This window comes from Trichosurus vulpecula, chromosome 2, assembly GCF_011100635.1.
Source record: "Trichosurus vulpecula isolate mTriVul1 chromosome 2, mTriVul1.pri, whole genome shotgun sequence".
Taxonomy (NCBI): Eukaryota; Metazoa; Chordata; class Mammalia; order Diprotodontia; family Phalangeridae; genus Trichosurus; species Trichosurus vulpecula.
Window position 1 is genome coordinate 418,501,975 of NC_050574.1, and position 24,957 is coordinate 418,526,931.

Sequence of the window (24,957 nt, forward strand, 5' to 3'; positions counted from 1 at the left end):
GTGATGGCCATGCTAAGGGTACTGTGGTCATGCTCTGGAGACCTTCACTGCTTACCTTTTCTGTCCTTGATTTTGGTTCAGTCTGTAACAGTGGAACAGAGTAAAGCTGAGTAGTCCTCAGGGGGATTGAACCCCCAAACAGTCCACTAGGCTCTCATAACTCATTAGCAGAGTAGCTATACTTAGAGGAATGCCTACCATCTTTTCCATGAAGTTGAGTGAGCCAATGTTTCTTTTTATTATTTTTTTTCAATGTTTCTTTAATAAAGGAGTTCATAGTCTAATGGGGGAAATGTGAAAACTATGTACAAACAATATCTGGAGATCAAATTGGAGGTAATCAACTGAAGGAATGGAATACCATAAAGGGAATCATCTCATAGAAGGATTTTAGCTGGGATTTAAAGGAAACCAAGAGGCAGAAATGAGGAGGTTGAATGAGAATGCCCAGAGTCTAGAGATGGAGTGTCTCTTAGGAACAGCAAAGAGGTCAGTGTCACAAAATTGCAGAATGCATGGTGAAGAGAAGGTGTAAGAAGACAGGAAAAAGGTAGAAAGGAGCCAAGCTGTGAAGGGCTTTGAATGCCAGAGGATTTTATATTTGACCCTGGAGGTGAGAAGAAGCCACAACAGTTTATTAAAGAGGGTGACATGGTCAGATCTGCACTTTGGGAAGATTTTTTTTGACAGTTGAATAGAGGATGAACTGGAGTGGGGTGAGATGGATCATTAGGCTTTCATGGCAGTGTAGAAGTGAAGCCTACACCAGGGTGGTGACAGTGTCAGAAGAGAGATAGGGAGGTATAGACCTCAAGTGAGGAAAGGAATAGTTAAAACAATGTTTCTAAGCAGGGACAGAGCTGAAATTTATCTCCCTTTAGGCATCCATTCTAGTGGGTATTAACCACAGCCATTAAAGGAGACAGAATTTTGTAACAAAGAAGAATTTAATTAAGCTACTCCCTTTGCTTACCAGCTTTACATACAAATGAAACTCATACAGTTCACAAAGAAATTGGATAGATTTAAATACCATATCATGGGCCATTTCTTACAAGAAATTTGGCTGAAACTTGGAAGCCTCCCAGAATTTTCAAAGTCCAGCTCTAGTTGCATTATTTCACTGATTAAAAAGGATAGTTGGAGTGTTACTTCAGTAATATTACCATAAAAAGTACATGCAAAATATCACATTTGACCTATCTGCCAAACCCAGGAAAAAATCAAGCTCAACTAATGGCCTAAAGTTCACACACTAAAACACACAACTCAGTCATAAGACAACAAACCACTCAGCATGTTCATTTTTTTCCTTTTTTATTATGAACTTAATACCAACACAAACATTTCCATATACAAAGAAAAGAATCTAAGAGAAAAGAAAATGGTTGAATATGAAACCATGAATCTATTATAAACTCTTTGTTAGAATATATGTTATATTTAATATGTAAACACCAAAACTGCCCAGCTTGTCCTTCCCCTTCTGAACTCTGTTCTTTTCTTTCTTATTTCTTTTATCTCTACCACTATCACTACATACCTATTGTCCCCCTCCATCAAAAGCTTTGCCTCATAACAAGTATAATCCAGGAGAACAAATTTACACATTGGCCCTATCTAAAAAGTATATCCCATTCTAATGAGATACATTCTCACTTCATTTTTCTACCAAGAAGCGAGAAGCATGCATCATCAAGCCTCTTCTCAAATAATTATTGGTCATTGTATTGATCAGCATTCTTAGGTTTTTCAAAATTATTTTCCTTTACATTATTGTAAATTTCCTTTGCATTATTATAAATTGTTCTCCTGTCTCTTCTCATTTGACTCTGCATCAGTTCATTTAAGTCTTCCCAGGCTTCTCTGAATAATTTTTTAATAGTCTAATACAACGTTTAGCTATTTCCCATTTCATAGACACTCACTTTGTTTCCAGTTCTTTGGTACAACAAAAAGTACTGCTATCGATATTTTTGCATAGATATATCCTTTCCCTTTGTCTTTGGCCCCTTTGGGGTATATGCCTATTAGTATCTTTCCCTAGGTACTAAATATGCTTCTCCCCAAAACTTGTCTATATCTATGTATTATTTATTCATTTATATATATATGCTGTCTCCCTCATAGATTGTAAGCTCTTTGAGGACAGGGATGGTTTCATTTGTCTTTTGGTCCCCAGCATGGACCACAACAAAATTAGTAGGCACTAAAACAATTAATTTATTATATTCTAAACCACTTTGTAAACTCTAAGGCACTATAGAAATGCTAGCTATTATTATTAATTGGGTGGCTAGGTGGCACAGCAGATAAGAGTGCAGTTGGGAAGACTCCTCTTCATGAGCTGAAATCAGACCTCTGACATTTATCAGCTGTGTGACCCTGGGCAAGTCACTTAATCCTGTTTGCTTCATCTGTAAAATGAGCTGGAGAAGGACATGGCAAACCACTGCAGTATCAGGAAAATGGGGTCATGAAGCACTGGATGTGACTGAACAACAATTATTAATCAAACAGGATTTATTATGTGCCAGGCACCAGGGATTCTAAGACAAAAAACTTAAATAGCTCCTGTCCACAAGGAACTTCCATTACTTTCTGGTTACATGCTAGATCATTTGGACCTTATGACAATATTTTAAAAAGATTGCAGCTATTATCAGTCCTGTTTTACAGATGAGGAAACAAGTTAAGTGATTTGAACATGGTGGTACAACTATGAAGTTTCAGCATCAGGGTCTTCCGACAAGTCTAGGATTTTTTTCTAACTTGAAAACAAACTTAACCAAGATAAAACCAAAAAGATAGTATGTATATTTTGTTTATAACTTTGTAAAAAGCCATGTATGTACATTATCACCTATCAAAAGAAAACATGGGTGATAGTTTCTTTAAACTTTTCCCAACAAATACTCCTCTCAAAATGAGTTCTCTTTCCTCAGCATCACTTATAAAGCTGGTTCTCAAACTACAAATTCTTTTCTCCTCCATCTTTGTGACCCTCTGCTCAGGTACATACTACAGAGACAGATACAACCTTGAGTTCCATGACCCTGTTACCCATTTGCCTGTTAAAATTATGAAAGCATATTCTGCTATAAATTAGAACACATGACTAATGGAATGGAGAGATGCCAATGAAAACATCAGCCAAAGACAAGTGGCTACATACAGACTAAAGACATTCTCTCTTTCTAAAGAGATAGGGGAAGACATGGTATTAATTTGCTCATTAGTAACCCATCAGCCAGCTTTGAGTATGGAAAACTACTGAGGAGAAACAAAGTACCATTTATGTTGCCTGCCAACCACCTCTGAGCTAACTGATTACCTTCTTTTGTCTACTACCTTCCCATCAGATACAGAAACTAAGGCAAAGATAGGTCAGATAGTTTATTATAAGCATCCTTCTTAATTTGGAACAGACCTAGGCTTATAATCCAAACACTTAAACTCCAATAATATAAACACTTGATAGCCCTGCTTCTCTCAGAGGCAGTGTGTCATAATGTCTAGGGCCTGGACTTTGGCAGGAAGAAATGGGCTCAAATCACACTTCAGAGACTTACTATGACCCTCAAGAAATTTTTTTTTTTAAATTTGAGTTTCCTCATCTGTAAAATGAGGGGATTGTGCTCAATGGTTATTCCATCTCTTTTCCATTGCCTGAGGCAAATTCTAAATATTTCAAAAACCAAAGTGACTTTAAACCAGTAAAAATTTTAATTGTTGCCACCACTTAAACTTAAAACTACTGTGCTTTTGTTTTGTCACATAAAAGTAATTAGCAACTAGGCAGCCTCTAATGCCTGACTGAGCACAGCCGATTTGAGCCCTCTGGGGCTATCTGACCCACTATCATTTTCATCTCTCACTGACTGTTTTGCTATTCGTGTGAGATTTATAGACTGCAAAATTAGATGAAGAATTGGGGAATAAGAGGCTTTAAAGGCAGCCATTTTGTTGAAGGATTTTCAATTGTGAAAATATTCATCTAAGCAATAAAACTGATCGGCCAATTAGAATGAGCTTTAAGCTCAACATAAGGGAGTCCTTAATAACTAAAGTTTTAAGAGCACAGAAGTACTTTGGGCACACAGTTGATTTGGGACAAGAATTTTCATTTTCTTTACAAGAAATAGGAACATCATTACAAGAAACAACTGTTGGAGCTGACCATACCATCGTTAATCACTTATTTCTGTGTTTTAAATATTATGCTTGGGTTTAATTTATAAATAAAATAACATGACCATTTTTTTATGCGGACACTGTGAAAGCTAGCATTAAATAAGCAATGAGAAATTCCCTATCTGCATATTATTTCTTCTTTTGAATTTGTCAACTCTTCAAAACAAATGTTCTATTGATACTCTTAAAAAAAATTAATCACTGTCACTTCCATGATTCTCCACCTCTGCATGGTAGAATCCTCTTTTAGGATAAAAACTACAATGAAGCAAAACAAATCAATGTATTAGTCAGGTCTGAAAATCCACCACGCTCTCTGTCAAAACTGTAACTCTGAAGTCACAATTGAGCACTGCATTGACCATGCATTGACACTGCTGCTTGCCATTAACACAATGTGAAAAATATATTGTGGTCATTAGGTAAATTTTTATCCTTGTTTTATTTACTTTGCATCCATTCATACAAGTCTTCTGAATTTTTTCTGAATGCCTCCTATTTGTCATTTCTTAACAGCACAATAAATTCCATTACCTTTATATGCCACAATTTGTTCAGCTGTTAACCATGTTGGCTACTCCAAAAAGTACAGCTATGAATATTCTAGTACATAAGGGATTTTTCCCTCCATTTTTTACTTCCTTTTGAGGATATACGTAGTTGTGGTATTGCTGGCTCAAAGGGTATGTACAGCTTACTGATGCTTTTATTATCATTTATGGCCATCTCCTCACTTGAGAGCAAGATTCACTTAGTGTTGTCCTATTCTAGGGAAATTATAATAATAGATATTGCTTTCTTTTATGTCTTGTAGGCACTGTACCACATACTATTTTTAAAAACCCTGAAACTCTGTGAAATCTGCCTACATCTGAAAAGTACGAGCAGGCAATACCCAAAATGAAATATTTCGAGCTATAAAAAGTATCTCAACATTTTAAAGAAAACCATAATGCTTTGATTTGGTTTAAATCATTATTAAGTGTGGGATAGGATTCCATCTCAATTTTCAGTCTGGCCTTTTGTAACATATCCACATATCAACCATGAGCCCCAACTACTTCTGTGTTCCTAAAACTTTAGCTATTAAGGGCTCCCTTAGGTTCAGCTTAAAGCTTATTTTAATTGGCTGACCATTTTATTTTTTTATTTTTTTTTTGGCAGGGCAACTGGGGTTAAGCAACTTGCCCGAGGTCACACAGCTAGTAAATGTGTCAAGTATCTGAGTCCAGATTTGAACTCAGGTCCTCCTGACTCCAGGGCCGGTGCTCTACTCACTGTGCCACCTAGCTGCCCCTTGGCTGACCATTTTATTGCTGAAAGGAGATGGAAAGTTAGCAGAATGTTACAGGGTGAAATGCTAATTTTTCCAGCTTGTATCGTTATGATATTTTGGAGAGGGGGTGGGTGAGTGGAGAACTCTAAAGGCAAATAACAGATATTTCAGGATATTCTGAAATTTATTCTGGTTTTTATCATGTTTACAATTTTTTAAAGAGAATTTTATAGCATATGTATTTTGAACTGCTTTTAAACTCTTTCTTCTAATTTGAAACATGTCCCCTTTCTGCCAGTACAAATTTCAGAGCTATAAAAAAGAAAATGAGCTGGCCCGATAAAGAGTGAGTATAACATTTGTAATGTTACCAGGGACACTGATTGTGGGGGAGGCGTGTTCCTGCGATGTTCCTGAATGTCAGAAACGCAAGATAACCAAAGTTACTACAACAGTTAATCTTTAGAAGAAATATAAGTTGCAAAATCTTATGTTGAGGGAATTCTTACTCTTTAGTCATGCTTTGATCAGAAAGAAATGAGACTTTTTTTTTGAGACTTTTAATGAATCAACCAGTCAAAGGTGTTCATCTTGAGAGGCACTACATTTACTCAGTGACTACGTTTTGTTCAAATAATTTTGGGAGTTATTTTTTTCCCCTCTAGCCTTTCCACCCCCAGAATTTCACATTATGGCGGAAAAGTATAAGAAGACTGGAGAGAGAAAATAAGAAAAAAGACACAGATGAGAGAAATCTAATCAGGAAGAGGGAAAAGAGAGGAGACAGAAACAGATTGGTGTTTAACTCAAAGAGAAGATGATTTAGGGAGGACAAAGGAAAAAAATATGGAATGCTTTACAAATTTGCATGTCATCCTTGCACTGGGGCCATGCTAATCTCTGCATCATTCCAATTTTAGTATGTGTGCCGTCAAAGTGAGCATGAGCTATTCTTTTGAAAATATTTTCAGGGACTGAATTCTGTAATGACCTGCAATGACCAAATCGAGCTTCTACCTAAGGCATACTATGTATCACCAATTACGAAGTGCTATTTGCATGATGGCACATAGTTGCTTGCATGTTGTCTTCCCCATTAAACTGTGAGCTTCATGAGAAAAAGGGACTGTCTTTTGCCTTTCCTTGTATTCCCAGCCCTTAGTATGGTAATCTTGCACTTAGTAGGTGCTTAATAAATGCTTGTCGACTGACTATATGATCTACAACCATCAGAGAATTCAATATTCTGCAGAAAAATGAACGTTCTAGGTGACTTTTATGCATAAACTTTTCGAAACTACCTTTTGGAAATCTCTTCAAAATATTTAAACATTGTTCTATGTCTTTACTAATGGTTCTCCCTAGCTTCTTTTAAGTCCCAAATACAATCCTACCTCCTACAAGAATTCCAATGCTTTCCCTCTTTTAATTATTTCCTACTTATCCTATACATATCTTGCTTTCTATATATTTGTTTCCATGTTGTCCCCCCCCCCATTAGATTGTAAGTTGCTTGAGGGCAGGGATTGTCTTTTGTCTTTTTTTGTATCCCCGGTGCTTAGTACAGTGCCTGGCATATAGTAGGCTCTTAATAAAGGTTCACTGAAGGAATGAATAAAAGGTAATATGCTAGAGATAACATGACTTTGTTCTTTATGGCTCAGGGTTATCCTTCTGAACACCACTTTGCATCATTGTCCTACAACACTAGCCCCAGCTACAGATATGGATGGCATGGGTCATGAGGTTGAAAAGGCACTGACCTGTGAAGTTACCTGAGCTGACTCCTTGAATACACCCTGTTAGCTGCTTCCCTTCTGGTTTTTTTTTTTTTTTTTTTTGCCACTCTTCTAAAACTAAAGTGAAGGATATGTAGCTGCGTGACTTTCAGGGCTATGCAATATGCTTTCTGTAAAATTAATTACTGACTCCAAGTCTGAAGCAGCCTTCTTCCAAGTGACATTCTCATCCTCTAGAAAGTCATTTTCACTGTTGTCAGAGCCCTTTTGACAGAATTCAAAACACAACCAATTATTTCTTTTGGTTCCTTCTGCATCAGTAATGTGGTGGCAGGCTTTCTGTCAGTTCCCACATACTCTGTCTTCCTTGAATTTAAATTTGATCATGGAACAGGGAATAGTTGACCATTTGGAAAATCCATGTTAGTATATTTAGCAATGGCTTTACGTGAAAGTCTACCAATATATCATCATTATAGCAATACCATATTATAGTGGAATGAAAGTTAGATTCACACTCAGGAGAAATGGATCCAATCCCTGTCTCTGACACTCTCCATATGACTATGGATGAGTCATTTGGCTTCTATGCCTCAGTTTCCTCATCTGTAAATAAGGATATTACTTTGCAACCCTACCTTACGGAGTTTCTTTTAGTGCTAGACATTAACCACTATCATCAACACCAAATCCCTCAACATTCATGGGTTTTACATTCTTGGTTTTGGTTATGCACAGGTTGGCCATCAATATTTAAATGGGAATTTTTGGAGCTTTGCAGCATACTATGGAAAATTGCAGACAACATAAGTAAAGAAGTCATAAATGCAAAATATTGTATTATACATTTTATCATTTACTACCAAAGCATATACATACAAAGTTACTATAAACAGTCAAATTTTGTTAAAAGTTTCAGTGTGCAAAAGAACCAGAATCTATACACTCTCTTTGGGAATGCCTCCTCTTTGTCTCTCTACCATCTAGACTCAGTCACATTGATTTTCTCCCTCAGTAATTGTTGCCTCTTGCTTTTCATGAAGCAGTTACTGCAGCTACACCAGTGACTACCAAGACTCTGCATAGTGTGCAAGACACTAATCTCTCTTGTATAGAAACTGCAACTTTTTTTAACTGGATGCAGTATGTTGTTTTACTTGTTTTGTGTGTTAAATAAATATAATCAGAATTATTAAAAATAAAGGTTTGGGGTAGAGCCTAGAGTTATTTGAGGTCTTTCACATTTATGGGGGTCCTATGCCCCTGGCCCCCAAATGTCAAGGGGTGACTATTTTTAGTACTTAACTATTAATTATTATAATAATAAACACCAGGTCATGACAGTTAATGAAAGGAATTCCAAAAATAAGTTCCATTGAAACTATACTTAAGGCTATATAATAAGACTGAAATCTTCATGGCAGAGAATCTTCCTCAGGAAACTGCCTTTGAAAAGTATAATTCTGAACACCAACCAGGGTCATAAATTAATAAGCTTATGCTGACAGACCAGATGAATTGTAGCAACTGCCTAGTTTTTCTGTCCTCAGGTAAGCCTATGTTTTTGAAGAGTTCTCTCACTGTAGCCACAAAAATTTTATGGAGTAAAAGAATTGGCAGACTAAAAATCCAGACATATATTGGCTTGCATTTTAAATGTAGGTAAATGCTCAATACCACTAAAAACATTTTGGATAAATGTTCTCATCACCACATGTTTTGTTAGCGACGGTCTTGCCACGGTCATTACCTAGGATGATGTCAAGAGATTTAGAGATGGAGAAGAGAGTGAGTTTATGGGAAAGCCAATATGGCAGTATCAGGGTCCAAAAAGATACTGACAGGCTGTGGTATCGTGCTGAATGTACTAAGATGAAATTCAAAAGGCAAAAATCTTACACTTAGTTACCCATCACTATTGGTTCTGCCCTTTGTCACCAAACTAAATAAATCTAAGCCACGTCATAACCCTCCTTTAAAGTCATCTATCATGTTCCCCCAACACACACACAGGTTCAGACAGGACAATTATTAGCTTTTAGATCTATGAGATAAAGATCCAAGAACTAACTTCTCCCAGTATCTGATGAGGTGACCTTTCTCCTCACCAAGACCAAACCTTCTCCATGCACTCATTTTTATCCCCTGCCAACTCTCCAGCAGATCATCCTCCACATTCTCCCTTCTCTTTCTTATCTTCGATGGCTTCCTGTCTTCCCTGATCTCTAAGAGCATGCTCAAGCCTCACCACTCTTTAACAAAATTAAACCCAAAACTCACTAGAACCTAACTTATCCTGAAGGTATTGTTCTCTATCTCCCATTTCTTTCTCAGACCACAGTCCGAGATAAAATCATTCACATTCGTTGCCTCCACTGGTTTCTTTTCACTTTATTCTCAACCCTTTGCAGTCGGACTTATAAATCCATTGCTCAACTGAAACTATTCTAGTTGGCAAATCTGGTGCTTTTTTTCCCTAATCTTTACCTGAGGCAGTTTTGCAGAGGACAGACTGCCAGGCCTGGAGTTAGGAAGACTCATCTTCCTAAGTTCAAATCTGGCCTCTGATACTTACTAGCTGTGTGACCTTGAGTAGGTTACTTAACCTTGTTCCCTTAATTGCCTCGTCTTTAAAATGAGCTGGAACTGATTGAATGACATGGGAGATGCTGACAAAGGACCACACTGTATGGCATACCTGCATCAAAGAAGGTGCAGTGTTCTATGAGCAAAACAGAATCATAGCAACTCAAAAGAAATTTGAGATGCACAAATTTAGAGACATCTCCATTCCAAATGTTTGTGTGGACTATTTGTGCCTGACCTGATGTAGAGCATTGCAAGATCCCATTGGTCTGATCAGCCAAGGTCAGACACACTGTACCTTGACTCCAACATAATGATGTCATTTTGGTCCTCTTCAGGAATAAAGGAACCAGAACCAAAATGAGCTGGAGAAGGAAATGGCAAACCACTCCAGTATCTTTGCCAAATGAGCAGAAGAGTGAGACAAGACTGAAAAATGAATAAAAATCTTTATTCTTCTCAATCTTTCTTCAGCATTTGACATAGCTGACCTCTTCCTGGACAATCTCTCCTCTCTGGGGTTTTGTAACACTGTTCTCCCTCTATTCACCTCCTTCCCATCTAAGCACTCTTCAGTCTCCTTTGCTGGTTCATTACCAATATCATTCCCATAACTATGGGTATAACCAAAGACTGTATCCTGGTCACTTAATCTCTCTATATTCTCTCACTTGGTGACTTCATCAGCTTCCATAGTTTTAATTATTATCTCTATGCATATGGATTCTAGATCTTTCCTTTAGTCCTTGTCTCTCTTGGGAGCTCCATTTGCAAATCTCATACTATCTAGTGGCCTGTAGAATCTCAAAGTCAACATTCATTATCTTGCCCTCCTGAATGCCCCTATTTCTGTCCAATGCTTTGCAATTCCTCTGGTCACACAGTTTTACAACCTCAATATCACCCTCTACTCAGTTTTGCCTATCCCACTTATCCAATCAAGCTACCAAACCTTGTCGTTTCTGCTTTCAACATCTCAACACCTCTCAACATCTCAACATCTACCTTTTCTCAACTAACAGAGCCAAATTGTGAATTCAGGCACACACCACCTTTCATATAAAGTATTATAAAATTCTTTTAATTGGACCTTGCTGCCTCAAGACTCTCTCCACTTCAGTCCATCATCTGTGAATTTATCCAAGATTTTCCTAAACCACAGGTCTGACCATGTCACTTCCCTACTCAACAATTGCCATCGACTTCTCGTTACATCTAAGGTTGAATATAAACTTCTCTTTTTGACTCTTAAATTTATACCTTGACAACTTGGTCTAACCTATTTTTCTGAGTTCATTTTACATTACTTCCTTTCCCTCACTCTATAGCTGAGACAAATCAGACTTCTTCTATTTCTCACACATGATACTCCAGGTCTCATCTCTTTGCCTTTATAGTCATCTTCTGTGCTTAGAGTGTACTTCCTCCTCACCTCTGCATCTTAAAATCCCTTGTTTCCTTCACAACTCAGCTCGGATGCCACCTACTTTCTGATTCCCCAGATGTCAGTGTTCTACTTCCTCCAATTACCTTGTATTTACTTTGTATATATTTAAATTTGTTTCATGTTTTGTTGTCTTTGCACTTTGAGGGCCTAGTCCAGTGCCTGTTGTTGGTAGGTTGTTGATAGATCAGCTCTCTTTTTTAACTTTGTGCCATCTGCAAATTTGATGCACAGGCCATAAATGCTTTTATCTCCATCACTGACAAAAATGTTAAAAAGCACTGATCCCTTGGGCACTCCTGGGAGCCCTCTAGGCAGAGCTAACATTGAACCATTAAGACTATTTTGATAGGGAGTTCATAATAACCTGGAAAAACCTACATGATATAATGCTGAGTGAGCAGAGCAGAACTAGGAGAACATTATACACAACCACAGATATATGGATTCTGTGATGACTAACCTTGATAGACCTCGCCCTTGTCAGCAATACAAGGTTCAAAGACAACTCCAAAGGACTCATGAGGGAGAGAGCTATGGACATCCAGAGAAAGAACTATGGAGTCTGAATGCAGATTGAGGCACACTGTATGCTCTCCTTTTCGTCTTGTTTTTTTTTTTCTTGTTTTTGTTTCTTCTTTCTCATGATTCATTCCATTTGTCATAATTCTTCTTTACAACTTGACTATTGTGTAAACAAGTTCAATGCAAAGTTATGTGTAGAAGACATATGGGATTCCATGCCATCTTGGGGAGGGGTTGGGAAGAAAATCTGGAAATCAAAATCATGTGGAACTGAGTTAAAAATAAAAAATCTTAATTAAAAAAAAAGAAAATACCCAGAAATGTGTGGAGGAAGCAGAAGGCTTTTCTTTGCCCACCATTCTCCTCAGATATCAGGGAATGTGCCTAGAATTGGTTGGACTTTCACCTCTAGACCTGAGATTTAGGTTGAGGCTGGGAAGACTGAAAGTAGAAGTGTTGATGGTGTGCCCTGAAGGAAGACCTCCTCTGGTGCTCCTGGTATCTTATCATGATGGCAGATGGATAATGTTGGAAGAACTTTAGAGTATATGGAAGTCTTACTATGGTATTCTTGGGGGAAAGAAGATTCAACCAGATATATGATATCTGGGCCAGTGATTTACATTGCATCCAGCTCTTGTCACAGTGTTTATAGTTATGTAAATATTTATGATGAAATAGCTGGGATATTTAAACTTGTAAAAATTGCTTCTTTTTTTTAAGTAACAGGATATCATACCCTTTACCTTATAGGGTTCGTTTTTATCACTTAAAAATAATTTTGTCATTTTCAAAAAAAAAAAAGACTATTTTGAATCCTACCATTCAACCAATTCTCCATGTAATCCATCGTATTATTGGCTTATCTATGCTCTATTTTTTCCACAAAAATAAGGAGGTGCTTTATCAACCATTTTGCTACAATTTATGCAAACTATGTAGAACATTATCAATAAATCAAGAAATGTTCATTAAGTGCCTACTATGTGCCAGGCATTATGCTAAGCGCTGGGAATATAAAAAGGGGCAAAAAAAGATAGCCCCTGCCATCAAGGAGCTTACAGTCTAGAGGAGAAAACAACATGCAAAACAAATATATACAAAGCAAGTTACATACAGGATAAATATGTAATAATTAACAGAGTGAAGGCATTAGAGTTAAGAGGGGTTGGGAAATGCTTCCTGCAAAAGATTTTAGTTGGGACTTTAAGGGAGCCAGGAAAGTGAGTAGGAGGAGTTGAAGAGGGAAAGCATTTGCGACACAGAGGGCAGACAGAGGAAATGTCCAAAGCCAAGAGACAGAGCGTCTTATTCATGGAACAACTAGGAATGTCACTTTATCAAAGAGTATGTGGTAAGGAGTAAGGCACAAAAAGACTAGAAAGATCAAAGGGGGCTAGGTTATGAAAGGCTTAGAATACTAAATATAGCATTTCGTATTTGATCCTGGAGGCAAGGAGAAACGACTGGCATTTATTGAACAAGGGAGTGACATGGTCAAACCTATGCTTAGGAAAATCATTTTGGTGGCTGAATGGAGGATGAATTTGAGTGGGGAGAGACTTGAGGCAGACAGAACCACTAGCAGCTATTATAATAGTCTAAGCATGATGTGACAAGAGTCTATACCATCATGGTAGCAGGATCACAGGAGAGAAGGGAGCACATTGGAGAGATGCTACAAAGGTGAAATCTATATGCCTTAGCAAAAGATTAGATATGGGAGGTGAGAAGGATAACTCAACTGTTGTGAGCCCAAGAGACTGGGAGGATGGTGTTGCCCTCTACTGTGATAGGGAATGTAAAAGGAGGGGAGGGCTTATGGGAAGGATGAGTTTGGGATGTTTAGTTTAAGAATATCCAATTAAGAGATGTCTGAAAGGCAGTTGGAGATGTAAGATTAGAGATCAGCAGAAAGGTTGGGGCAAGATAGGTATGTTTTAGAATTATCACCATAAAGATGGTAATTAAACCCATGGGAGTTGATGAGATTGCCAAATGAAGTAGTATAGGTGAAGAGAAGAAAGCCTAGCACAGAACCCTGAAGGACTGAAGGATACCTAGGGTTAGAAGACATGATCTTGATGAAGGCACAGCAAAGGAGGTTGAGAAGGAGTGGTCACATAGGTAGGAGGAGAACCAGGAGAGAGTGGTGAACCAAAAACTTAGAAAGAAGACAGTGTCAAGGAAGGGAGGGTGATCAACAGTGTCAAAGGCTACAGAGATGTCAAGGAGAATGAGGATTGAGAAAATGCCCTTGGATTTGGCAACTAAGAGATCATTAGTAACCTTGAAGAAAGTAGTTTGGTGGAATGATAAGGTCAGAAGTCATCAATGGAGTCATCTATTATGGTAGGGTTTTTTTTTGATTATTTTTTGGTCAAGGAGATTAGCTACAAAAGGCAGAAGAGATAAAGGACAATGGCGGGGAGGGAGGAGATGGAAGAGACAATTCTCAGATTATTTTTTTTTTCCAGATATGTCCAACTCTTTGTGACCCCATTTGGGGTTTCCTTGACAAAGCTACTGGAAGGGTTTGCCATTTCCTCCTCCAGCTCATTTTACAGATGAGGAAACTGAGGGAAACAGGGTTAAGTGACCTGTCCAGGGTCACACAGCTATTAAGTGTCTAAGGCCAATTTGAACTCATGAAGATGAGTCTTCCTGACTCCAGCCCCGGCACTCTCTCCATTGCACCACCTACCTGCCCCTTAGATAAAGAAAAAAAAAACCCCAAGGATAGACTTACATGATGTTTTGTTTTGTTTTTAATAACCTTTGCTTCCTTTTCTGCATATATACTAACCATCTCTTTAATTACATTCTAGAATCTCCCTATGAATCCAAGTTAAGCTCACTGGCCTATAGGTTTCAGACTCCATTTTCTTCTCTTCAAAAAAAGAATAGGACAAAGATCTGGGTTTCAGTCTGTGTCCTGCCAGTTACTACACCACCCAAAGCATTCCCAACTTTTTCCTCTTACTATCTAATGAGATAATCTCCTTGGCCAATGCAAGCAAAAACTTCGAAATAGCCCCAGGCAGATTAGTACAGTGGTGAGACTACTAGATTCTGAGTCAGATCTGGGTTCAAATCCTGATTACTTCCTTAGGAGTTGGGATACCCTAGGTAGTTCTCTTCTCTTGTCCTCACTTTTTCATGTATTAAATGAGAGGGAAAAGGCAGAGTTGGACTATTTGGCTTCTAATGTCTCTTCCAAATCTAAATTTATGATCTTATGATCTCTAATTACCTAAAAACAAAATGAATTGTCTTAGGAGGTGTCAAGTTCCCTGTCACTGAAAGTCTTCAAGCAGAGAATATATAGCCACCAATTTTGGATGTTGCAAAGAGACAAAAATCACAATTCAGTTATGAGTCAGATTAGATGACCTGGAAAGCCCTAAAACTATTAGTAATTCTAGCACACCTTCTTTAGAGCGTTGGGTCTGGAGTCAGGAAGACATGAGTTCAAATTCAGTCTCAGATACTTACTAGCAGTGTGACCTTGGCCAAGTAATTTAACCTGTCTGCCTCAGTTTCCTCAATTGTAAAATGGAAATAATATCAACAGCTACCTCCCAGTGTTATTGTAAGAAACAAATGTGATAATATTTATTTAACATGACACAGTGGCTGGAATGTAGGGAATGCTTTGTAAATGTTTCTTTCTTTCCTTTCTGCTTCATCTTGCTGCGATTATCTAAGGGTAAGCTGAAATACTTGTATAGTCAACACATTCCTAGAAACTCTCTCTTGCAGTGATCATAAAGTTTAAAGGAAAAGAAAGAAAAGTTTTTCCCTTCTGTCAAAAAAGACTGGAAAACCATATATTAAAAAATTATAGTAGCTCTTTTTGTGGTGGCTAAGAAACTCAGAGGATGGATATCAATTGGGGAATGGCTGAACAAGTTATGCTGAAGAAGCAATGTGATGGAATCCTATAAGAATCCTGTAAGAAATGATGAAGGGTATGGTTTCAGAAAAACCTGGGAAGATTTTTAAGAACTGATACAAGGTGAAGTGAACAAAACCAGGAGAAGAATTTATACAATAACAGCAACATCGTAAAGATAACCAACTTTGAAAGTCTTAGTAACTCTGATCAATACAATGACCAACCATACTTCCAAAGGTGTCATGATAAAATATGCTATCCACCTCTACAGAGAGAATTGATGTATTCAGAGTATAGATTGAAATATATTTTCTTCTCTTTCTCCTGTTTTTTTTTTAAAAACATTGCTAATGTAGATATTTATTTTGAGTGAATCTACATATTTGTAATCAGTTTTATTTTTCTTGCATTCTTAATGGGTAGGGGAGTGGGAGGGACAGAATTTGAGATAAAATAAAATAAAATTGAATTGGCAGGGTGGAGTGGGGGGAAGGTGGAGATGGTTTCCTAGGTGGGGAGAATATTTGAGTAAAGGGTTAGACTTGCATTCTCAGCCCACGAGGCAGTGTCTCTTACCCTTCCCCTCTGGGCCACATGGCTTTGTTCCTTAAGAAGCACACTGGGTTCTGTGGAAAACAAAGAGTTCTCAGAATAGAAAGTGGTATGATTTCTGGAGAAAGCCATCTCTTCATTCAATAGTCCCAAGCTTATTCTCATTCATTTAAATATATCTATTAATACAATGTATCTTCTAAGTCAGTCCTACTTCCGTCTTTTACAAGCAATGGCATGGTTTTTAATTTCTTTGGCCAAAGTTCAATGAAAAGATGATTTAATTCAATACAATGAGCATTTATTAATAAGTATGAGACTCTATATTTGGAAAGGGAAGGCAAGATAGGTTGAGGGAAGGAGCTGTGTGAAGGACTGACTACAGTTAGGAGAAACTTGAGGCAGTAACACAGAATGATAGGGAGAGACTACATGATCTCTAGGGTCCCTTCCAGCTCTGGATCCTATGATTTATGTCATATAATCATGAGGCAACCTCAGAGGACATGAAGGCAATTTCTTATTTGCAAGTGAGGAAACTGAGACCCAGAAAGTTTAAATGAATTGACTAAGATCACACTGGTAGTAAGTGAAGTTGCGATTTGAACCAGGTCTGACTAAATTTAGTGTTCTATTACCTCATACAATACACAAACAAATGTATCCGGTGATGTCCAGAGCTTTACTTCCAAAACCTTCGTGTAACCCAGAACCAGTAACTCAGTAGTAAAGAAAACATAAGAACCTCTAAGCGGCAAATAATTATCACAAAGCCCGTGCATTTGACTTCTTAAGCAGAAGAGTAAAGCCATTCTAAGATCTCACCTAGATAACCATAGGTGATATTAAACTGCAAATTAGAAGTAGAAAGATATGAAGAATAGCAAAAAGTAACAGATGACAGATGAGAGAGGCAACAGAAGAAGTACGATCCCTTCTGGTTTAAATTACCTGCCCCAACCACTACAAAAAATGTCTGGTTCATGAAAAAGCCTTCCTACAAAACAACCCCCGAAGGGATAAAATTTAAAGAACAAGGCAATATTTAGCATTGATGGTATTCCTTATTCACCAAGAAAATATTTAATTTAATTCAGCATGCCAATTAAAGCAGGCACAAATACTTTAAAAATATTTCTATTAAAAATAACAAAAAGTTTGGGTGTTTAAGGAAATAATTATCAGTCACTGAGAAATTTTACTTACATGGGACAGTTCATTCCTCAACAATTCCGGACAAATGAAGTATGATTTTTTTTCTATGTTGCAAGTGACTAACAATTTCATAGTGAGAATAGTATAGCCAACTTTGAATTATTGATGAGTATATGAATCTTCACTTCCAAATTTGCTCATGACCAAGCTTTTTAAATGTGACTTTTCTGTGTAAACGAAGGGAGTTGAAATGCCAAGAGATTTTTTAAAAAGCTCCCAACATCTGCTTCCTTTCTGTTATGAAAAATTTGTGAGAAGGCAGACCTTTCATCAGTCAGAAACTGAAACGTGTATTATCAATATGGACTGGGTAGCAAAAAAGGATTAGCTAGGGAGGACAGGGCAGTTTATTGGCTTCCTGTAAGAAATAATAGATATGATGAAGAGAAGTAGGGAAAGACTTATAGAAACTGATGCTGAATGAAGTAAGTAGAGCCAAGAAAACTATGCACAGCGACTATGGTAGTGTAAATGGAAAGAATAGCAGCTACATCGACCAAATCAACCAAAAAAGTGAGTGTGCAAAATTACAATGAACAATCATGGCACCAAAGAAAAGATATGAGAAGCCACTTCCCATCCCTTTCCACCCCCACCACTCCATTGTAAATGTGGGAGGTATGTAGGTATGAAACATTGTATATATTTTCAGATTTTTCCCCCCAGTGTTTTGATCAGTTTTGCTCTTTTTTTTTTCTTGTTTTAAAAATATTCTCTGTTATATGAGATGTCTCTCTGAGGAGATATAGGGGAAATTTAGATACTATAAAAGATATAAATAAAATTTATTTTTAAAAAGATAATTTTTAGAATCCTATACATCTGTTTTCAAATATAATATGACACTTTCTGAAATAATATACAGAGCCACTCACCATTTTATATGAAAAAGGACAGTAATTACTAAATAAAATTCCAAGAAAAAAGTACACAGGAATTCTCACTTGTAATATCTCCCTCAGACAGCTAAGTGAATATTACTCAAAGCAACATTTTTTTTCTTTCTGATTTTGGCTAAATTGAACTGATAATACTAGGTTGATAATAAAAGGTATGCCAGATATGGCCATGATCTATCACTTACAGAATTTCCAGTAACATCCATGTTTTGCCACCCACAGAATTCCATTAGATTACAACATGAGGAAGGGAAAAGGTGTTACATCATTCTATTCATGAATAACTGTGGATGCTGTCAGCATTATAAAACACATACGAATGTAAATTACCTAATTTATAAGACAAATAGCATGAAGGCATAAATCAGTAGAGAGGATGATGACATTTTTTGTTTTCATCTAAATCTTGGAAATACTTGACATTTGCTAATTATTAAGAAATGATTCAGATTCCACAGGCCCAAGCTGAAGACATAGTAAGCAGTTTAACTTCATTAATGATGTTTAAAATGTGCTTCTACAATTAACTGGCTATATGTCATTATCAAGGTAGCAACCACTCCAGAGGAACCACACATAAAACAATTCATGGAATAGTCTGATGTTTAAAAAATTCAAAAGACATAATTTCTGGGTAGTCATTTTATTGATAATGCTAGGATTTCAAATGCCAAAGACCCTCATGGCAGTGGGATCAAGACTTATGGGTGGTCCAGAGTCTGGCAATCAACTCTGATTGGTTAACAAGTAATGCGAGAGAATGAATGTTATGATGAGAGGCAGGACATTTTGATTATGTAATTTACTTCTAAATTGCCTCCAACCTTGGGCAATCTAATCAAAGAATTTATCCCCCACCCAACACAATGCCATTAAATTCCATGTAAGTTTGGGTAGGGTCTGACCTAGATTGAGGAGAGTTAATTCAATGTCCTTAAAGAGACTAAATTTTGGAATAGGGATTAGAAAAAGGAGAAACTCTGGATCTCCCCAAATCACTGATTATTAATAATCATTTGTCAATTGAACAAGTTTCCCTTCTTGGCAAATATCAACTACCTAAAGGTACCATATCAGTTTAAAGGTATAACACTGAAAGAAAACCTGAGATACAAAAATTAGAAATCCCAAATCAAACAAATTGGGGTGTGGTTATTCATCTTCCCAAATGGCTTGAACATAATGAAATGTGGAATACTTTGTAAAGTAACATTCACATCAGTTATCATAACTATTGCTATTAATATGATTCCCCTGATGCATTTAGGTATTTGTCCATCGCCCATTAGTGACCTTCCAGAAAGCCTGGCTTCAGGGACTTAAAGTGAACTGATTAGGATGTCCTGCCAGTGGAATATGCATTTGAAATAAAGCTGCTGCCACATTCTCAAAGTTTGAGAGGTATCTCTGGAAACCGATCTGAGACAATCATTTCCAGACTGTCTGAGTCAATACCAGACATGGAACTCCTCTGATTTATGGATTATTCAGACCCTCTGGCTGCTGTTTCTCTTCCCTCTCATATGTCTCACAATCCTTCTGTATCTTTTTCAAGGTTTAAGAAGAGTCAAGGATTAATGGTAAAAATCCAGACACTCAGTTTTGTGGCTCATTTTTACTATTTGTCTTAGAGGAAGTTAGAATGGGAAGGAAAGGGACTAGAAGATCTCTAAAATACTTTCTACTTCTGGATCCTATGAGAACGAAAACTCTAAGAAAAATAAAAGGTCCTGTGAGAAAGTCTCACTATTTTCTTCCCGGGTTAGTTCGTCTAACACTTAGCACTTCACAACTGTTGGTGAGAATTTTATTTCCCTCAAAGGAAGTGCTAAGTGACTTCTGTTCTCCAGATCTCAGTTTTTTCATCTCTCAGATCCGGTGGGGGAAGGAGCCAGGTTTGGAATAGATAATCTCTAGTATCCCTTGTAACTCCATATCCTATAATCCCCAAAGTCTCTTCCAGTTCCAAGCCTGTCAGAAAAGCAGCATAGTATGAAAGATCCGAATTTGAATCCTTACTTTACCACTTACTCGCTGTGACCTTTACTGACTCTATGCTGGGTCATCTTTTCCTCTCTATACTACTGGATTCAGTGATCTCATCAACTCCCGTGATTTTCAGTGTAAAGAAATGCTTTAGAGATAAGGTTAAACTCCTTCAGTCTGCAGTTCAAATCCCATTTCCCTTTGTCACATTGGTAGGAATGTAGAACAGCTGGCTACTACCCTCCGCACACCTGAAGACTATGATCACATTGCCTGTTAACTCAATGCTGAGCCTCTGTTCTATTATTTTGTTGTCGTTTAGTTATAGCCGACTTTTTGTGCCTCCACGGACGTAGCACGCCAGGCCTTTCTATCCTTTACTGTCTCTCGAATTCTGTTGAAACTCATGTTCATTATTTCCATAACACTACCTATCCACTTCATCCTCTGCTGTCCCCCTTCTGCTTTTGCCTTCAATCCTTTGCAACATCAGGGTTTTTTTTTCCCCTAATAAATCCCATCTTTTTATCATGCAGCCAAATTATTCAAGCTTCAGTAATTGACCTTCTAGTGCATGATGCAGAAGCACTAACATTCACAGCACTACCATATGCTTTTCCTATTCTGTAAGAAAACAGGAAAAGCTTAAAAATAAATTTCAATACTTGACTAATGCCTCCATGTGCCACTGTCACAGAATCACAGTTGTTGTAAGGGGATTCAATGGCCATTGAGTCCAACTCTCCCATAAAAGGAATCCCCAATATAACATATCTGACCAGTAGGCATCTAGTTTCTAGTTGAAGACCTCTGATAAGGGGTCATAAGAAGCAACCAATTCCACTTTTGGATAGCTCTAATTTCCCCAACATCAAGCCTAAATTGGTCTCTCTGCAACATCTATCCGCTGCTTATGGTATTGGCCTTTGGGAACAAGTAGAACATGCCCAATTCTTCCTTCACCTAATAGCCCTTCCTTCCCTTCTATCCCCTTTTCATTCTTATAGAATCATAGTTGCAAAGCTTGAGTGGACATTAGAGGCCATCAAATCCAACCTTATCACTTTACAATTGAAGAAACTGAGGCACAGAGTGGTTCAGTGACTTGCCCAGGATCATATAAATTGCAAGTGACCAAGGCAGGATTAGAATGCAGGTGTTTCTAACTCCAAGTCATGCCCACTTGATATGGAAAAGGTGTCACTCTATCTATTATGCTACTTTGCTGCCTTCTCTTCTCAAGTCTTTCATCTCTCATTCCTTCAATCAATCCTTAAATCATACAGACTTAAAATCTTTCACCCTCCTATTTGCCCTCTTCTGGACATTCTCCAACTTATCAATACCCTTGTTAAACAATGGTACCCAGAAATGAACACAATGCTATAGATAAAGGTCTGATGAGGGCAGAATACCCTGAGATTATCACTTCCCTATTCCTAGAAGCCATTCATCTTTTAACGCGCCTCAAGATTGTTTTTGCTTCATATTGTGCTGCTGACTCATTTAACTTGTGTCTAGAACAATTGTGCCTCTCCTATCTCATACTTATGAAGCTGATTTTTTGAAACCCAAGTGTAAAACTTACCATTTATCCGAATTTTACTTCATTAAATTCAACGTTCCAGACTGTCAATTTTTTTGGACCTTGATATGATCATCCAGTATTTGATAGCTATCCCTCCCAACTTTGTGTCATCTACGAAGTTAATAAGCATACTACAACTTGATTCAAATTATTGATAAAAATATTGTACTGAGCCAAGTACAGACCCCAGGGCCCTCCACATTGACCCTAAACCATGAACAACTATTTTATTGTTAAACTGATATGTTGTCCTTGCAGAAGAGGAACCTTTTTTTGCTCTTCCTTCTGTACCACCATTACAAAGTGTCATCTTAGGAATAGTCAGTGTAACAATTGAGTCACTATGAGTGGCAAATATACAACAGCTGTTACAGATTGAGTTTGTCCCTCAACCACTGTTGATGGTATTTTTTCTAGGAAAAAAAATTATCCTATATAGGCTAGAAGCATTTATATAAAATATACATCATTCTTTAATTACATAGAATTATAGATCTAGAACTGGAAGAAACCTCAAATGGCATTTAATCTAACACCTTTATGTTACAGATGAAGAAATAGGCCTGGAGTGCTAATTAATTTTCCCAAGGTCACATAGAGAGTAATGAAAGGTGGAATTTGAACCCAGGTCTTCTGACTTTAGATTTGGTATTCTTTCCACTGTATCATGCTGCCTTTAAAGCCATTGTTACCAGATCATGTCCCTGGACCTTTAGTAGCATTTACTACTCTTCTTCTTAACACCTTTTCCATGTCAAGCTGGACAAGCCTACAAGACTTGTAGTGTCTCATACAAGTCTACAGCCTTTGGTCTGTGGAAGATGGTCTTAAAACATTATGCTATATCAGACTGAATCTTGAGGGTTTTTTAGCTTTTTGTTTTTACCTTTTAGAAAGCATATAGACTTCTCCAGATCTTGGCCCTTTAAGGAAAGGCAAGTACCTGAGACAAGAGAGAAGAAATGGTTTTCTCCCCTGGCTGACCAGAGAATGGAAAGGGTTGAAGATAATTTATAAGAAGAAGATATAAGAGGAAAAATATTTTTGAAACCCAGAGAACTAATTATACCTTAAATAATTTAGTATATGTAAAGGGGGAAAAAACCAATGAGAGGGAGAAAGATACTATGTCTATTAGAAAAATTGCATGACTGAAACTTACAAATCATCACAAATCTGAAACTGACCACTATTGGGGATAGCTTTCACCCAGGGGTTCCCTGGCTTATCTGCCTTCATTCTGGTTACCTCTGAAACGCCTTGTTTTTCCCGCCTCACTAGAGAAAAGATGTCCCTGCCCCTACTCCCATCATATCTTATACCTAATCTGAACATTTTATTCACTACTTTTAAATGTAATCCTATCTGAATAAATGCAAACATTTCTACTTTATTGTTCAATCATATGTTTTTTCTACATCTCTTTGCTTGCTGGTCAGCTCAATAATGCCCTTTTTATTATAGCTATCTGCATCAGTATTGTTCATCTTTAAGAATGAAGTCCTGAAGGGTAAGGACCATGACTTTTATCCTCTTCTGTGGAATACTCAGCACTGTTCTGTATGGAGAAGTATTGAGTAAAGGCTTTTGATAATAACTTTAAAACAGTTGTACTTCCTTAAATGAAGCATCACCAAGTTTAAAAGCCATTTTACAGTTCCCATGATTCTTTAAAGGTGGTCTTAAAAAACATTTGCCACTAAAGCACATTGTATAGTAGAGCTCAAAATTATTATTATTTTTTTCCCCAAAGAGTGCAGTCCTGTGGTTTTGGCAATAACTCAATGAAAGGAACTTCATTACCTTAAATGAATGTTCTGAATCTTGTTTCATTCACCATGGAAACTGTCAGAATCTGCTAAACAGAAAAACTAAATTTCTGACAAGAGAGGGAAAAAAAATAAGGTTAATTGCCACATCACTTTATTTTATTATCTGAAGTGATTAAGTTTCCTTTGGCTTTTCCAGCACAGTAAATTCTTCCTGTTCCTTGCTGGGGCTGTTTGAAGTCCCAGATGATTAAACCAAAGTTGTCTCTTCCCAGTCCACCATTTTCTAATCTTTTTTTTTTCCACAGAGACATTACAAAACAACACATGCCTAAACTTAAAAAGTGGTGACATGATTCACACACAAAAAGGAAGATTTTGCTCCATCTCATTGCCCTATCTGACCATTCCTTTTTAGACTAGAGCTAGTGTTGAGTTTGCTCGCTCTTAAACACACACACACCACACCCATCAATTGGGGAATGGTTAAAGAAGCTGTAGTATATGATTGTAATGGAATATTATTGTGCTGTAAGAAATGACAAGCAGAATGATTTCAGAAAAGCCTGGAAAGATTTATGTGAACTGATGCATAGTGAAGTGAACAGAACCAGGAAAACATTATACATAGTAACAGCAATATTGTTAAATGAAGAACTTCAAATGACTCAGCAATTAGATCCAAGACAATCCCAAAAGTCTGATGAACCATATTATCTGCCTCCAGAGAAAGAACTGATAATGATTGAATACAGACAGAAGCATGCTATTTTTCCACTTTATTTCATTTTTTTCTTTTATTCTAGTCTTCTTGTACAAAATGACTAATATGGAAATGTTTTACATAATTGCAAACATATAACCTATATCTGATTGCTTTCTATCTCAGGGAGGGGGGGAAGAGAAGGAGAGAGTAATAGAATTTGGACCTTAAAACTTTAAATAAAAATGTTAAAAATTTCTTTCAAAAAGTTAAAGTTTCTCATCTTTGGGGAGGGGGGGGAGAGGAAGAAGACTGAGGGAGGGGAAAATGGCAGTCGCTATATAGAGCCAAATCCTGTCTCTCCACCCCCATCCTCTATTTTTTACAAACGTGGAAAACATATGTGAATGCTTCACCACAAGGCAGGAACGATGACAGTTCCTGCAAGCCTGCCTTAAAGACTTAATCTGAGAAGATATGATTACAGTTAAGGAGATGAGTTCTAAATTTGGAAAAGCCATCAAGGGTGGCTTTAGGATGTTAAGAATTGTGAACGATCATTTCCTTATTCCCAACTCCCCTT

General features: G+C 37.3%; 1 protein-coding gene and 1 non-coding gene across 3 annotated transcripts in view; both read right to left on the reverse strand.

Moving 5' to 3' along the window:
- Window positions 1-24,957, reverse strand: part of GPM6B (glycoprotein M6B) — a 219,031-nt gene that overhangs the window by 182,669 nt on the left and 11,405 nt on the right. The window lies entirely within an intron of this gene.
- On the reverse strand, window positions 6,311-6,414 carry LOC118840496. Its single transcript, XR_005009685.1, has one exon. It is a non-coding gene; the product is annotated as a U6 spliceosomal RNA (small nuclear RNA).